The 18,800-nt window shown below is 26.0% G+C and overlaps 1 protein-coding gene across 6 annotated transcripts in view; it reads left to right on the top strand.

Moving 5' to 3' along the window:
* LOC148235601 (zinc finger protein castor homolog 1-like) overlaps window positions 1-18,800 on the top strand; it is a 149,069-nt gene that overhangs the window by 88,720 nt on the left and 41,549 nt on the right. For all 6 annotated transcript variants that reach the window (XM_088184542.1, XM_088184545.1, XM_088184546.1 and 3 more), the window contains exon 4: window positions 13,210-13,244. The gene's annotated coding sequence lies outside the window, so the exon portion shown is untranslated. The remainder of the gene's footprint in view (window positions 1-13,209; window positions 13,245-18,800) is intronic.

The raw sequence follows: 18,800 nt of genomic DNA, 5'->3' as shown, positions 1-18,800 counted from the left end.
GTTATTAAAGCTGGCCGCTAGATCGCTTCGATATTTCCAAATTATAGACGATACGTTCAATAATTTCACATTTTAATACGCAATCCCATTATTGAATCGGTATCATTAGATTTTATTGCGAAATTTAATTTAACAAAAAATGGAGTTAGTTATATAAAAAAAATATATACACGGCAGCTATTTAATATCGCAGAATTTACAGTGTTGTGATATGGAAAAAGTTAAAGAATTCTTAATGCGATTTACATACGAACGATACGTAATTACATATTTTTGTTGAGGTATTATAAATGTATGTCTGTGTGTTTGAATGTAGAAAGAGGGAGAGATTCGAATATGAAAAAGAAACGATTATGAAGAGAATGAATCGAAAAAAAAACAACTAATGAGTTGACCCTCCGAGTAATACAAAATCCCGAGGAATCCGTCTTATTTCTTTTATTCAGCATTTGTAAAGACGCTCAAAGAAATAATAAGAAATAAAAAATAATATATATATATTGAAATGGAAATATAAAGAGTTGGCGAGACAACGAATTGATACGGCAGGATACCTGTGTATCGTTTTTTATATATAATTAAATTTTGATCTAATTAAAAATCAATATTTTTATTTTTAATTAAATTTAATATGAATAAATATTAATATATTGGACTACTTTTAAATTAACATATAATATTATTATTTTATTTTTTATTTTGTGGCAAAAAAACGTGTGCGTTTTTTCAATCCAATTAATGAAATTTAATTAAAACATTAATTAAATATATTAAATAAAAAACTATTAAAATTACAAGTACGCAGAAAATCTAATTTTATAAAATGCCATCAATTAAAAAAATATGCTTGAATTAATTATTTTTAAGTGCAATTTACCGAAAATTGGAATAGTCAGTAACTTTATCAGTTTTTTTTCATAATAAAATCTCAACTTTTTCTATAAAATATTTTTTCAAAAAATAAGACAAAAATTATTACGTTACCATAATGAAGTAATCTAAAATATATTTTGGGGCTACTATTAAATGCACCTCTAGCAAAAATGTTTATAATGAAAAGCTAAAAAGCTTTCTTGTATGATAAGATATATATAATATTTTATTTATTTATTTAAATTAAATTAAGGCCATCGTAGACCTAACCTAACAGGTTACCCCAATGCGTCACGATGGTCGAAAATATGTACTATTTTAATACACAAATATATTTACTGTTAAAGTATGATTTATCTTTGTGTAACAAATGATATTTTTAATTTTAGTTTAATAGTTTCACACTGCTTATAATAACATTATTTTTATGCATCATAATCGATTATACAAAATTTCAAAATATTTTTTTTATAAAATGCAATCAGCTCAAAAAAAATAGTCATTTTTAAAATTATCAGTATTTTTCATCTCACCTTTTTTCTTTAAAATATTTTTTCACACTTTTGCTTTGATAAAATATTTGAAAATCATTTTATTTCAATGATTATAAAATAAAAAAAACATAAAGTCAATTCATGCATATAAATGGTCTAATGAGTTATTTTTTGCCGAACTTAATTTTTAGTCATACACGCGCGGGCAGATCCGACGGATTTGCCCTTCGCGGGTGCCTGGCGGACAAATCCGATCGTGTGTGGTGAGAAAAGACACAGATTTATCTGTCCGTTTTATTGCTTTTGACAAGAATTTTTACACGATTTTATTGCTTTTGACGTGAATTTTTGACTTCTGAGAAAAGATAATTGTTTTTTGTGCTCTCCTATTAGTCAAAATTTTGTTTAGATGTGATTTATTCGATTCTCACTTATAATATTGATATAATAAGTCTTAATATAATGACCTGAACTGGAAATTCACTATATGGCAACACTGAGCAGTAAAGAAAACACGACTTATTATTATGAGTAGATATTTTTAATAATTGTTAATGCCCAATTTAAATGTGATTGTAGAAAATATTATGTTATTATGTTATTGAGCAGTCCTACTGCGACGGCACGATTTTATTGCTTTTGCCGTGGATTTTCGATTTTTTGCGCTCTCCTATTGGTCAAAATTCGATTTAGACGTGCTTCATTTAATTCTCACTCATTGAAAATCGTAATATTGTAAAAAAAATCTTTTCATATTTTGCATCCATACTTTGCATAGCTTCTTATTGCCATATTTTCTCTCGTTATTTCTGTTATTGTTTTGGTTTTTTTAGTGCAACCAGTGGTTATAAAGTAACCGAAATTTTCTTTCATTTTTAAACTTGGAGTTAAACTTTTAAACTTATAAATAAAAATAATGACGTCATATTTACGTAAAAATGAAATGTTACGCAGCTTGTCAATGTTTTTAAACATTCAAAATACTTTTAAAAAATTACATGACAAAAACTCTGATTATTACAATCGAATTTACAGTAGTATATATCATTTTTGGTAATTTTTATAGATATTTATATCATATAAGGAACATTGAATTCAAACACATAACACAAAAAATACTAATCATGTATTAAAATTACTGACTGTCTAAATAAACTACTGACATACATATTTGCTCTGTTAAAATATTGATATTTTAATAAAATATCGCTAAGCGATATTTTAAACACAAGATTTAGTGTCAAAACAAATCCTTAAATATTAATACAGACATGTTAATAAAACTACTGACCGAAATAAAGCAAAATTACAGATCTAATAGATACACACACTATTAACACTGTAATTTAAAGTAGCACGATACGTTTATATAACATATATTATTAATTGGATATTTAAGCATCTAAATCAGTAAAATAAATATTTAATTATTGCTTTTTCATGATTTTAAAATCGGTTGTATGTAATGTATAATATAATCAGTTTTAGTCAGTTTGTAAGTACATATTCTAACTTCACAATCACACTTGCTTTATTATTTTATGTATTTATTCAAATATACAAGGAAAAATTGCGAAGGAAACAGCGCTTATGTTACATAACCTAAAAATCCATTGAAAATCGCATTTTTTTCGCGACTCTGACGATCGCGCGTGCATTAAATCACGATGAAGTATTCAATGAACAGTATCGCATTTGAATTCACGCGCCTACTTTACTACTATTGTGTATATAATATATAATATGTACTTGGAGCATCGTATAAATTATACTTGAACCTCACGTATCTGCAGAGACGAGGTTTCACGTACTAGTGACTGCACGGCGCAGATTTAATATTCCACCATTCATATTTATTGATATTTTAATTATTCCATAATCCACTACCACATAATGCAAGTTATCTGTATATAAAAAACAAATCTATGCAATATCTGTATGTCTGCGATTATTTTGAGAATTTAAAATTATTTTATTGACACATTAAGTTGAAGTTGAATATAATATGTAATATTATTTAGGGCTATTATTTTTATTAATATATTAAAAAAATGGAACGATTGAAGTTATTCCTATATTGAAAGTGTAGCAAATTCTGGCGCGCCGGGTATCCTGCCGCTCATACCAAAAACGGTGATTAATCAAAATCAAGATATCATAAAAGGTGGACCAGCCACGGCTCTGTACTTAACGTTTCGTTTTTTATGCTCTCCGTCTCTACCCCGTTCTCTCTCTCTCTCTCTCCTTCATTTTCATATCATTTATGGATGATTTCACTCTATTTCGAATATCCTTTTGTGCGTCCCTTTCGAAGAGTCAGTTTTGTTCAACGCGAGATGTCGCTCGATCATTATCGAAGTTTAATGCTTCTCAAACGTCATAGAAATATTCGGATTAGAATATTTTTATAGTATTAGAATATAATTTATACATATATTCATGTGTTGGTGCATTTAAAAATAGCCCCGCGTTGTGATCATATATTTTTTCAAAGAATAGAATCAAAATAATGTGTGATTTTAATAAATTAAAATACTACGACTTAGGCAATTCACATTATAATCGATTATTGATATGATTTATTGCGTTTATTGATTAATCTTATCATCTTCGATATCTTCTAAATGTTTGTATCATCATAAACCATTAGTTTTGACTTGAAATCTTTGTCTAAAGTCATATCCAAGATTTTTACTTCATCACTGCAGATTAATGCAAATTCTGCGTTCCTCCATTTAAAAAAATGTTGAGCGTGACAAAATGCGTCGTCAATTCTTGACAATCAATCACAAACTACCTTTCCAATATGGCTTAAAATTCACATAAGCATAAAATATTAGATCAAACGTAAAAATAGCTAAATATGAATTCAATAGATATATTATATAATACATATTTAAAACAGCTGGTTATACAATAGTTATAAAATATAGATTGGCCTACTTTATTTCATTTTTGTTAATGATCATTAAACAACTAGTTTCTCCTTTGTACAAACAAATACTAGCACAAGTTAAAATAAAAATCTGGTTGGAATCTAATAAGGAATTTTCAATTTCCATGCTTTCGATTTATACCGTTATTTTAACTGTATGTATATATAGCATTACCGAAATTGAATTTCAATAGATGTCATTTAAAAGTTTTTGTTAGTAAAAAATATGGAATGTGACAGTTGAAAAGGGTTAGTCGACATATTTAATTATTAAATAATTTATAGTACATATGTATGATGCGAAAGCTCTCGTCTTATAGTTTCGTCTCCTTTGACAGTTGTCGCGCAAAAACTTACATCCATTATTCATCCATCTACAAGTGTAAATCACGTATCAATCAGTCTCAAACCAGCGGCGCCAAACCTTTCGCTTACAATGCCATTCGATCCTGGATATAAATCTGACTGGTAAAAAGGACGCGAGGGTTCGGGTCTTTGAACCCTCTCCGGAGGATCATCTCGAAATATTAACAATAACGAAAAAAAATCCTCGAATATTTTCGGTGGTATCACAAAATAAAAAATACGATGATGAGTACGTGTTCGTATTGTAATGTACGGGTTCGGATTTTAAGGGTCATTATGGGTTTGTTCTTCGGCGTTTGCTCCTTTGACATTTTCGGTGTGTGTCGCGGAAGAGCTTTTCTCGACACTCACACGTGAGAATGCATTTATTTAAGGGACGACGCCCTGCAAGGCGACAATGGCGGCGGGGCCCTTCGGACACAAAGGTCCCAGATAAAGGGGCCACGTTTTACGAGCGAGAAATGCATAAAACGCATAAAGGACACCTCGTTGGTTCGTTCATTAAGGAATGCGAACGAAATTTCTACAATTCACGTTTAGACATCTAGAGTCGACATACTAAACAAGTGTTGTTTTTTCAATTAATTATGCGTAATGATAAAAAATAATTTATGCATAAAAAAATAAATATATATTAGGCGTAAATGTTCGGTATCTTAATAGTCTAAAATAATACGAATTCAATCATTCTTTATGGTACTCCTATTTAGAACAGTTTAATATTTAATAAACATAACAGAAAGGCAATAAAATGAGCTTTCTCACAATGCTTTTATTTTTTCTCTAGCATAAATAGTTAGCAAGATACCGTAACTCAAAGTATTTAACCGTTTCAATGCCGCACGAGCTTTTTGTCACTAAATGTGGGAACGACGCTTCTGCCGCGCGAGTCTTTTGGCTCTTTTGCAAGAAACTATTATTTAAATTATATTATAATACACGTCTATCTGTATAATGACTGTCATGCTATTTCTATCATAGTGCAACAGCGATATCATATTTCAATACAAAAATCTTTTTTTATAGTAAAAAGAAACGTATTTAATTTAGATAATATAAGTTAAAAGAAAAATTAGACTGACTCACTATTTATATAAATAACATTTTTTCTAATACTGTATTGTGTTTTTTTCGCCAATACCATATTTATATAATAAATATAATCTAACAAAATAGATGAAAAATTGACTTCATTAAAAAAGTTATAAGTTATTAAGTTATGTTTTTTTAATAATTGTAGCTAATTAAATACTATTATCGGTAAACAATTTTTTTTAAATTGCATAACTTAAAAATGTTATTTTTTTTTAATGTTGACTTGCTTGAAATATCGTAATTATTATTTATTATTTGATATTTTAGCAGTAGTATTATTTTGTGATATTTTTTATAAGTACTGTTATAAAATTATTAACTTAATAATTTAAAATAGTAATAATACAATATACATATTATATTTTAAAATACATATTTAATAAAAAAAAGTTTTGACTCAATTTTCATTAAGAAAGTCGTAATTAGTATTTATTATTTACTACTTCAGTAATAGTTTTAGAATACTGCAATATTTTATTAACCCTTTGTGTGCCCAAGTACCTTGGCATAATATACGACAGTAATGCCAGCCATTGAAAATTACAAAGGCACAAGTTGCTTGTCACAGTCTCGGCGACGTTGAAAAGTTATCACATAATTTTAGCCATTTTATGAATGCTATAGAGTGAAAATAATTTTAAACGTTTCTCCATAGATTGCTCTATATACTCGTCTCTATAAGTCTTGTAATATAATTTTAAACCATAAATGTGAGTTTCTTATATTTATTTTAAATGATCGTGTCTTGATAGAGCTTCGTACGGCGTCCGTGGCACACGAACGGTTAAAATCGTTATGAAATACATACCTTATTAATTTATTTTAAAATATAATGTTAATATTCGGTAAGTATTGATCCAGTTTTTTCATTAAAAATGTCATAATAAGTATTTATTATTTGGTTAGTTATATAAAACTGCAATATTTCATTAGAACTTGAATTAAATATATATCTTAAAAATAATATTTTTTTATACAATATTTGTTAGTTAATATTAAAAATTTGTCTTTCAATAAAAATCGTATTACTATTATTTTTTATTTGCTATTTTAAGAATAGATGTATATTACTGTTATTCATTAGGACTGTTACTAATATTCTGATTTTTATATATTATATTTTAAATTTCAAAGATAATAGTAAAAAAAATAGTTTTGCCCCAATTTTTATTCAAATTTATTATTTTTTAACTGATATTTTAGCAATAGTTTTTAATACTGCATTATTTTAAAAGACTAGTAAGTGTAGTATAAAATTGTTATCGTTTATCGCTTATTATAACTATTTTGATTCATTTTTATTATTAATACAATTTAATTTATTATATTTAAAAATACAAAGTAAATTTAAAATAGATGAAATAAAAAAATCGTAATTAGTATTTATTACTTATTATTTGGTAATTTAGTAATAGTTTTACGTTTCTAAATATTTTATTAGGTCTGTAATAAAATATTTAATATATAGATAGATTTATTATTAAGTATTTATGTAATAGTTGTATATTTATTATTTTAATAAAAATCAAAGTGATTATTAAAAAAAGTCTTGCTCTAATTTTTATTTAAAAAAACACATTACTTAGTATTTATTATTTGGCTTTTAAGTAGTAATTTTGAAATATATATATATACAATATTTTACTGGAACCGTACTTGAATATTTAATTAAAAAATTTATAATATTATTCTTATTCTATAAAATATATTTAAAAAAAAAATATTTATATTATTGAATTCAGAATTTATAAGTCTTACTATTTTATTGGCATTACATATGTTAAAAAAATATGTATTTACCAATAAAATAGTAGCATTTTATACAAGCTCAGAGAACAAAAAATATTTGATTATTTTATTATTAACCTTTTTGCTACCGTGCTTTTTTGAGCTACTATTTAAATATCGATTCATTATATTATAATAGAAAATTTATATTTACACGTGGAAAATATCATACAGGCAATTGAAAATGTATGTATTTATCCTTTATTTATAACGATAGCTGCGGCGATTCTGTCAAACTAATAAAAAACTATGTTGCAAAAAAATAGATTTTGGCAAGTAAAGAGTTAATTAGCAAAATAATATATATTTATGCTTGCATGTTTGATTAAGCCGACTATATGAATATGTTATTTAAAAAACTGTTTATTATTTTATTGGAAACTCCGAGTCTCTATCTCTGATTTAATTAAATAAACTCATAAAAATATATTATTATTCATGGAAAAATAAAAAAACGACAATTTATACTATAATATAAATATGGTATCATTCAACACCCATAGATTATTTAATATGTTATTAATAAAAGCTCAAAGCTAAAGCTCTTTAAAATCAATCATTAACCCGAGAAAAGCTTTGAGATTGAAATTCAAATAATCGGTTTCTTATTCATATAATTACTATTTTTATCATTACCCTTTTTCTGACTGCCCACTTTAAATTTAGTTTTATTTATGTTTAAGCCTTTGGGCTACTTTTAAATGCCCATTTCAGTAAAATCGAGTTTTAAATATATTAAACGATCGTTTCATACAAATCATGTCGAATCCCGAACTATTAAATATATCTCGGGATTCGTCATTTTCCGCGGGATTGCGCTCATACTCACTCCTCGATCGATGCATACGATAAATCGATCACACAACAATCCCCGAGAGATGACAACGTATATTTTTTCGTCTCAGTCATCGTCCCACACAATCTATTCCTCAAATCGACATCCAATACGAATGCGTCGAATATCATCGACAACATGTGACGGTACACATTCCCGAGAGTTCACTAATTTTTCGAGCACACGTTCATACGTACACAGTAACACGATGCAGCCTCGAGGCACATCATTCAACGGCACATTTTGATACACAGTGACTTATAGTGATTTTTTTCGCGCACACACATGCTACACGGACGTATTAACAGTTGTGTTTATTGTGTTTGAAATTTGGCGTAATTACGTTGCCTGCACTGATGATGAGTGAGTGTGCGGTTCAATTTCGGCACATATCAAATAATTGTGATACGTTCCTGAGATTATTGCCTATTCCAAAGTACCGTTGCATGATTTGGAAAAAAATATCTATAATTTAAATCAAACGGTTCGGAACCCCTGCGTTGAACTAAATGGATTATATTTTAAGAGATTCGCTTCCGATTCGGACGTTCGAGGGTTAATTTTTTTGTGAAAGGCTCTGAAATTTGGTAGTCGAAAGCTTTAACGGTCGGATCACGATTCTGTTTTTTCAGAAGCTGATAAGACTGACACACTGGACCAATTTTATCTGACAGCAGGTCACCACCTTGTCTTGAGAGACACACAGAAGTAAAAGACACAAATTTCAGAGTGACAATTTATTGTGTTCAGTTTATATGTAATACATATGCATATAAAAAAATCATAGTGTTAGCGGTTTTAAATTTAAATTTATTATTTAAAATATACTATAACTAAAGAAAATATTTTAATATAAATTTATGAATAAAATATATTAGGCTGCTACTTTATTACTACCATCCTGTTGCAATATTATTTATTACAACATTTGAAGAGTAGTCTTTCGAGTATCGAATATGTAATGAACATTTTGGAAATTCTCAAGCTTTTCACACAATCAATCACGAAATTTTTAAAGATCCAATCGTCAGACAGGATTATGATGAGCAAAAAAAATCGAACACCGTTCAAATTTTCGGCCAACGTCTTATTAAAAGCTTCACCTCGGGCACGTGAAATTGTTTCTAAAATAGGATTTTTTCTAAATAACCGGTGGGCGGTCACGGTTGACGCCATTGGAAATTTTAAATTGCCTTCGAATTTCATTTTAGTGAATACGTGTACTGATTTTTTTGTTCGAACGTATGAATTGCGCATAAACACCTTAACCGCACCGTAGCCAAAGCTCTCGGATTGGTTTGGTGTGGAATTTAATTATAAATATAAATCAGGCGTATTGAAAATCTGACGTGTTAAATTTCCTGCGATAAATATTAAATTAGGTGCGTATATACCTAAGCATGCGGTATATAATTATATCAAATTTAAAAAGCATTTTTTTTATATAAATTATCAGATTATCAAATAAAAATATCATTATTAAAGATAAAAAAAAAATTATGTTCTACAATTATAGCAAAACATAATATATAATCCATAGTAAAGATATACAAATAGATTCGGGCTACTTTTAAATGCGCCACTTCGTTTCATATTAAGAAAATTAAAGCTTAATAACTTATATAGCGTCCCAATAACAAAAAAGCTCAATTTTCTTACAGTATAAAAAAAATATTACGTGAATGTCGTTATCGAAAATTTAAAATAGAAACATTTAAATTCAAAATCAGGCTACTTTTAAATGCGCAACTTTGTCTCATATAAGAAAAAAAAATAAAATAAAAAAATAGCGTCCTAGTATCAAAATAGTCGTTTTTGTCACAATTGAAGTTTACTATGTGTGAGAAATTAAAAGGAGAAAAAAAAGTCTTAATATTAAAAAATACAGCTATTTTACGACAGTTAAAATTTACTACCTGAATGTCTGTCAAAAATTTTTAAATAAAAACATTTATTTAATTTCAATATCATAATAAAAAATAGCGCCACTTTATCTAATATTCGAGTCTAAAAACCTACGTCTTTGTATTATTATAGTCAGTTAATTTGACACAACTAAAATAAAAAATAAAACACTATTTTAATTTTAGGAATAATTATAGATAAAAAAAAATTTAATGAACATTGTAAATACATGTTTAAAAAAATGGGTATATTATCCAGAATGAATAATATGAGTAAAAGTATGTCTTAGTATTATTAAAGTCAGTTATTTTGACACAACTAAAATATAAAATAAAACACTATTTTAATTCAACACTTACACACAACGTCGGGCTACTTTTAAATGCGCCATTTTTTATTAATATTAAAGGTGCATAACAGTTTTTTGCCCCAATTAAATTTACTGTTTGAATTTGGTTAATCTTTTTTATTTTAATTACAGTAAAATTAAAAAAAAATTGAACGAATTTAAGTTTTTGATTTTTATATTATTTTATGTTTATTAGGCTTTTATAGCTTGTTAGATATATTGATATGTGCATATAAATAATGATTTTTAAATTTTAAAGAATGAAATAAAAAAAATTAAATGTAATTTTTTTTTTGTAAATATTATTATTCTCAAAAAAAATAATTTGAAACTGATTTTTTTTATTTGAATCAGGCTACTTTTAGATGCGCCAATTTGTATTATTATATTATGCATATTAAAGGGTATGGATATAAGATGTTTAAAAAGTTTTTTGACACAATTTAAATTTACTGCTTGAATTTTGTTCATTTTTTAAATTTCAATCAAAATTTAAAAAAATTAACAATTTTTACGTAATTTAACGTACTAACCAAAAAAATCATAAATGAGGGCTATTTATATTTAATTACGTACAAGTTATTGTAATATTATAAGAGACATAATTTTAGGATGCATGAAAGTAAATATTTCTTTATTAAAGAATAAAATATCAGTAACTTTAAAATAAAACGTTCGGTTAATAATTATAAATGCTCAGTAATTTTTTTACTATCGGTCAGTAAAAAGCCCAATATCGTAAAACCGGTATTTAAAATATAACAATTGTATAAACTTACTGACAGATTAATTAAATTACTGAGCAATAAACGCAAAATTATTGACCCAACACGAGTCATTTTAAAATCGGCTACAAATTAAATTGTCAGTTACTTTGTAATAAACGGTCTTTCTTTATTTAAAAAAAATAATATTCGGGCAAAGCATTTTATACATAATATAAAAACTAAGCATTTAAGTAAATTATTAACTAAAAAAAATACAAAAATTCGGTCAAAATATAAAAAATATTTTCATATAAAAAAACTTAAGAAGCAGCTTACCATTCTATATAATTATTGAACGTTACTGATCAATATATTAAACCACTAACTATTATATTAAAATACTGATATAAATCAAACGAAATTATTAAGTTAAATATTAGTTGTAGATAATTTAAATAATGAATTAAATATTGTAAAAATATGTTAGATAATATTGTACAGACATAAATAATAATATAAATTATTTAGGAGTAATTGTAGATAAAAACAGTGTAATAACATATTAAAAAATAGGTATATTATCCAGAATGAAAAATATGTTAAGTATAAGTACAAAAAAATTACAATATTATCATATTGCCCCGTTTTACTTAATGTGCAATAATATTAGATTTGCTTAATAAATTAGATTAAAAAATGTTGCAAAAATTACGAAATAGTGCAATGAGAGTAATTTTAAATAAAAATAAATTTAATAGTTGTGGAACTATGATTGATAGCTTATAATGGTTAACTGTTTTAGTATTTATATATAAGAGTAGTTTAATAAATATTTAATAAAAAACAAAGATGTAGGTTAGGTGATATGATAGTTAGGTATAAGAAAACGAGTACGGCCAGGGGAATTATGTATAGAAGTGTGAATTTGTAATATTCCCAAGACAATCCGCAAAAATAAATCTGTAACGGCTTTCTTAAATAGAATAAAAAAACACCTTGGTACAAAAATAAATAAATTATAATATTAAGTATTTTTTTATATTAAGCTAAATAAATTAATAAAATAAATAAATTCGGTTAAATATAAAAATCTGACCTTTAAAAACATTACTACTGAACATTTATTTAAGTTACAGACTAAATATTAAAATTATTAATCATTTAATTAAATTACTAAACTTATGCAACATTCGGTAAAAAGTATATTTGATCATTCAATTTAAAAATACAACACTACATAAATAACTTATTTTTTATTTACCATTTAATATGCCGACCTGTTAATTAAATTACTACCCAAAATAAATATTAGCAACATTGGAACAAAATAGAACTAATTATAAAAACATACCACTTAATATAAAAAAAGACCCTTAAAAAAATACCTACCATTTAATTTTATTAATATAAGAATATCATTATTTCATTGCCACGATTTATAAAAAATATAAAAAGCCAAAGTTTTATATAAATCTAAAAAAACGTTATATATTGTTCCATTGAAATTTACCTAAAAGCTAGTAAAATAATTTAAAAGGTTTAAGATTTAATAAACTTTTTTTTAAAGAATTATAGTTCTATATAATATATAATTTATTAAATATATTTACGATTTTAGGTCAATGCGTCACATTGTTTTTAATATATTAAATAAAGTAGCTAAACACATTTACTTCAAAATCATCATCGGAAAAATTAAATATTATTTTTATATTTTGCATGGAACGAAGGTGTTAAATTACCAGTCTCTATTCTAGCAAAAACATAATCTTTCCTTATAAAATTTTATAGATTTTCCTTATTATTATGCCTCTGTAATTATGTCGATAATATCTAACGTTTTTTTTATATTTTATTTTCAGATCTATCCAACGAAGGATTCGACTCCAATTTAAAGGTAACGTCTTTTTCTACTGCGTACTTGTCCAGGGGTCACCAACATTTTTCGCCCGCGTAGATCCATTTATTAGTCCTTTGATTTTAATCGATTCCATTGTGACTGTTTCTCGGAATTGGTCCTATACATTCTCGGCTCGAAGCCATTGACCTGCCCACGGGCCATAAATTAGTGGTACTAAACGAGCACTATACATATTATATACCATATGTATACCGATATTTATTACCAATTGTGATTTTTGCAACTTTGATACAAAAAATTGTTATTCCGAAGGGATCACTCAAAAGTTTTTCATAGAAAATATAGTAGCGGTTGATCGACGCGTTTGGCATTTATAATAAAATTTCGTGACTTTAATATACAATTTGCATATTCTTTATATTAGTGTATATATGCATATAAAAAATACACACGTATGCAGACATTTTAGAAAGAATTGACAAAGCTGCTGTTTTGCTACTAATGGATCCAGTTTTCGAAACTGGATCAGTCCACAATGCGAATATCGATCGAATATACATATAACATAAAAAATAATTAAAAATAAATGCGTGTAGATTTTGTTGTATAGAAACGAGGCCTCGATACGATTTTGGTCGTTTTACACGAGTTTGGAACAAAAAAACTCGCATTAGGTTGTTAAAACCGGATTTTTTAGTATTATATATTTATACATGTATACATTTATTAAATAAACAACTAACGGACTGGTTAATATTGAACTCGTAACTCATTCTTCTTATGTATATCACACGAGACTAATTCAAGTATGTGGATTAATGGAGTTTTTTTTTTAATGCGATAGATTCAATACAAATATTATATTTTCATAGAGGTCAAGCGTAATGATCCGGCAAATTAATGTACATATGTGTATTCAGAACGTACTAATACATTTATTATAGAAATCTTGCGCTTGAAGAAAAAATAAATTATTCGAGTTCTGTGGATGGATCGACGCCCACCGATCCGCACAAATCAATCAAATAATGGCAAAGAAAAAAACATATACTATGTATAGGTTGGCCAAAATATAATTGCCATATTTTTTTGTTAATCGATTGTTTCGCATAAATATCTTTAAATAATGTACTCCACAATAATCTACTAAGATGTGTGTTTTAAAATAAGAACAATAGTCACATAGTCTAATTTATATTTACATTTTTTTATGTATTATATAAATCAACGACGTTTCGGCAAAAATGTGTTTCAGCAACATTAGGTAGTGTTTTTACTTGAGTATCACTTTTTTGTCACAAATAAAGTAACATTTATTTATTTTCAGAGCTTTAAAACAATTTTATATTGACTTTGTTATATAAGTATGTACATATGTATATAATTATTATCTGGTTTTATAAAATACAACAACATAAATAAATACAGATTAAATTAATTCCTAATTATAAGCTATAGATTAATTTTCTTTAATTATTCTAAGTTATCTTCGTTGGTTTTTCAACGAAAACGATACTGAACTTAATATTAAAATTATTGAAAAAATCGTGTATGTACAATTTCTTGTAAATTTAAACAAATATATGTAATATTACGGCTCATGATCCATTTAGTAATATTATTTAATAAAAAAATAAAACCACATTTTATAATTTCGATTAAATTTCCGAAACTTTTTCTAAATCTTTTATATAAATCTTACTTGAAACAGTTTTTTAAGCGAATTTTAAGGTACAAAGTTTTAGAAAATTAGGAATAGTTTTTAGAGTACTGTAAAGTTTTATAGTTGAAATAATAATTTAAGGAGCATTTTTTTTAATTAAAAATATATTTTTGTATTACTGTAAGAATTTTAGCCATAAAAATTATTTTTTGACAGTTAAAAATATATTTTTTTACTGCAAATGTTTTTAAAATCATTACAAAGCTATTTACAGGATTTATAAATTATAATTTTTAAGCCAACTTTTAGAAAATTAGGGTGTATTTTTTTAATTCTGAAAAGATTTCTCTAATTTTTCTATATCATATAATTTAAAGTTGCAGAAATTTCATTTAAATATATGTTTAAGAAAAACCCCTTAATTATTAATTAGATAAAAGCATAAATCTTGCATACTTACTATTTTAAAAAAAAAATTTAATGCGTATTTCAGTAACATCAGTTTAACTTTTATAATGTTTTATTTTTTAAATGCTTAATGAGAAATAAGTGCTATTAAAAAAGCACCACATAATTATGCTTAAACATATTTTTCCGCAACATTATAGACAGGAACCATAAAAAACGACGGAAAAAATAGAAAATAATTTTTTTGTTAACCTGCGTTAAAATATATAATAATAGCATAGTTTATTTGTATAAACATATATTTTTAAATTATCTTATCATATTTTACCTATTTGTATTTTATTTAATATTATCTTTAAATGATGTGTGGTTAATCTAAGTTTTTTAAATAACCCCTAATTATTTATTGTATAAATATAAAAGTTTAAAAAAATTATACTCAAAAAAATACGCTCGTTACTGTGCGTTTGATAATGACACTGAGCAGCAAATAATTATTAGGTAAATATTATGAGTAGATATTTTTAATAATTTTTAACGCCTTAATAAAATGTTTCGCAATGATGTCTAATTTTTATATTTATTTGTAGCATAGAAATTAACTCGTACCTTTTATTATTTATTCTAGAAATTATATTACGATGTTAAAAATTATATAAAATGCCATTTTTGTCATGAGGCTCGGAATCGTGGTTTTCCTAGTTGGCCCTGATTTTTTTAAATAAATTTATATAACAAGCAATTTTATACAAATTGTTCACTTGCTAAAAATTCTACCATCATAAATTTTGGAGCCTAATTTTTTTGGTAATATCGAAATGTACAGTTAAAATATCTACCAATGAATAATAACTAAATACTAAATTATTAAATATTATCTAATTAATATTTGCGTATTTTAAATGGTATTAAAATAATTCAACTTATAACCTAACTAATTAATTTAACTTTTAAATGAAATGTCTAATTTATAAATTGTTAATAATAACTATACAAATATATTTTTTAAATCAAAAGTTTCTGGTACTAAAATTTCAATGCCGATTTTTTCTTTTTTTTTCTTTTATAACACACGATTTTTCGCAACGAATCAGTTTATAAAAATATATTATTATCTTTTATAATATCATAACCATTAGCTATTCGTGTTAATATTCTAGTTTTTCATTTGAACGTCTGAGTTATGTGGCTATAGTATTTATTGTATCGCAATTTGTGCGTAGATAAAAATCTGACAATTCGAGAACAATGATTGTAGTTTGTGTAGTGTATAGAAGAAAATCTTGAAATAATCAGAGCGCCAGGTCTACCAGTTTCTCAAACGAGTTCAAGGTTTTTTATGTATTTGTTTCATAACCGCGTCTATATGTTTTAGAAATGTGGATTTGGCATAAATCATTTCGTGGACATTGTCATTCCGAAACATATCCTGTTTTGAAAAGTTGCATACAGTATGTCGATCGATTGTGATCTTGAAATTTTATTCCATTGTGATATTGTGCTTTATTTTTAACAATGATAAAATTATTAATTATTTCAATCTCTGAGACATATATAATATACTTTTCTTTATGTGTATATGTGTCAATCAATACATTGTTAAACACTAGCGGTAATAAAAACTGAACCACCCTAGTTGAATACTGTAAATAAGACAGGCACAAGTGTCTAGTGGATTGAGGTTTTTTATTTATTTTATACATAATAATAATGGTGAATATGTATCCTTATTTTATAAGTTTATGGCACTTGTGCCTATTTTATCACCAGCATTCAGTTGTAAAAACAGATGCTCCAAATCTTCACCTTATCACCTATAAGTACATGCCGTGTTATGGCGACGATGATAATTAATATATGATGATGATGATGATGATGGCGGTTGATGGGTATAGTAAATTTTATTACATACACCCACAGAGCTCTACGGCCATCGATCAATAAACATTTTTACCGTAAAAATTTTTTGAAAGCAATCAGGTTTTGTAGTGAAATAGCGCCGAATTAACATAGAATTTTATTGATCGGCCCCGTGTACCCACAAAAAGTGCCACAATTAAATTTTATTATACGGAATTACGTCTTTTTTTTCGTTGTTCTATCCTTTACATAAATATAGGTTCACGCAGCTAGCGAGGCTAGAATGAAAAAGTAAAAGAAGAAAAAAAAACGCTTATGTATTATATTATGTGGAGCCGACGATCGTGAATTCACTAAATATTATTTTATAATAAATAATGTATAAATTTGAGATTTAGTGCTTTCAACGGCGCCTTAATAGGCAATTTTCAGCACAGAATCGCTTATTAATACATTTATGGAAATTCTATTGAAAATTCTCGCGATGGAAGCTTAATAGTGCAATATAAACAGAACGATTATACCGAAGAACAAGTCTGATTTTTTTTAAATTAATTTTTATTGTATAGTCATCAAATTTAATTAAAATTGTTTTTATTATACAAATTTAAAGCTTAAATATAGATTAATTATAATAACCTTTATAAATGCCACTCGTATTTATATTCAACCAATAAACTTTTCTTTATATGTATATTATAATAAAAATATTTTTTTTGCATAAAATAAAATGTATAAGGTTAGATTAAATTTGCTACACTTTTGCTCTACTTCTTAGAGACAAGTTTTCTTGAACATAAATTAGAAATCGTAACATCCGGTTCGAAGGACCATATTTTAAGCTGTTTTTTTTATCATGTTTCTTTATTAAATGATTAAATATAAATAAGTTAAATAACAGCTTTTTTAAATATCAATTAAATTTTATTTTTAATCATCACACCTGATATTTTATAAAATTCCTATTGGACCCTTTCCAGACGTTAATCCATAACTCACATTATTACAAGACTTTGCATGCAGTCACTCATATGCATACTTACGAACAGAATTCATTTTCATATTAATTTATTGTGTTAAATTCTGGTTTCGTTGCTCAACCCGTTGCCCTTTTGCCAGACCAGTTTTTTTTTATCCCATAATGTATAATGCAAAATTTCACGTGCAAAAGTCAACAATGCGAAATTATTAATTTTGAGATTCGTAAAGAACGAACCCGACCGGTCCGGGGCGTAAATTACCAATAAGATAAATTTTAGTAAACCGCCATTTAAATCCCGAAACGGAACGATAAAACTTCTCAATGAATCATAAATAAGAGGGCAAAGCTCTCGGGCGAAGCTTTCGAGAAATCGAAACTCGCGAGCTTTTATTTATTTTTTGCTTTGCGCTAATAAGTCATTTAAAGTTTAAATTTATTCGGAAAAAAGCTTAGATAATAAAACATATATATGTATCATAATTCAAGCAAAATATCGGTGTAAATATTTATCTTTAATTATGTATAATTATATACTACCTGGTTTTTATAAAATACAACAATATACAATCAGTTTAATATGCATTTTTTATGATTAGATCAATACTTTAGTAATAAAATATTAAATAAATAAATATTATTCTTCGTTGGTAATAAAAAATAGTGTATAGAAACATTTTGA

Source organism: Plectrocnemia conspersa, unplaced genomic scaffold, assembly GCF_051122295.1.
Source record: "Plectrocnemia conspersa isolate PC_06_02 unplaced genomic scaffold, ASM5112229v1 ptg000004l, whole genome shotgun sequence".
Lineage (NCBI taxonomy): Eukaryota > Metazoa > Arthropoda > Insecta > Trichoptera > Polycentropodidae > Plectrocnemia > Plectrocnemia conspersa.
Note: the sequence above shows the minus strand (reverse complement) of the source record. Positions and strands in the feature narration are given on the sequence as shown.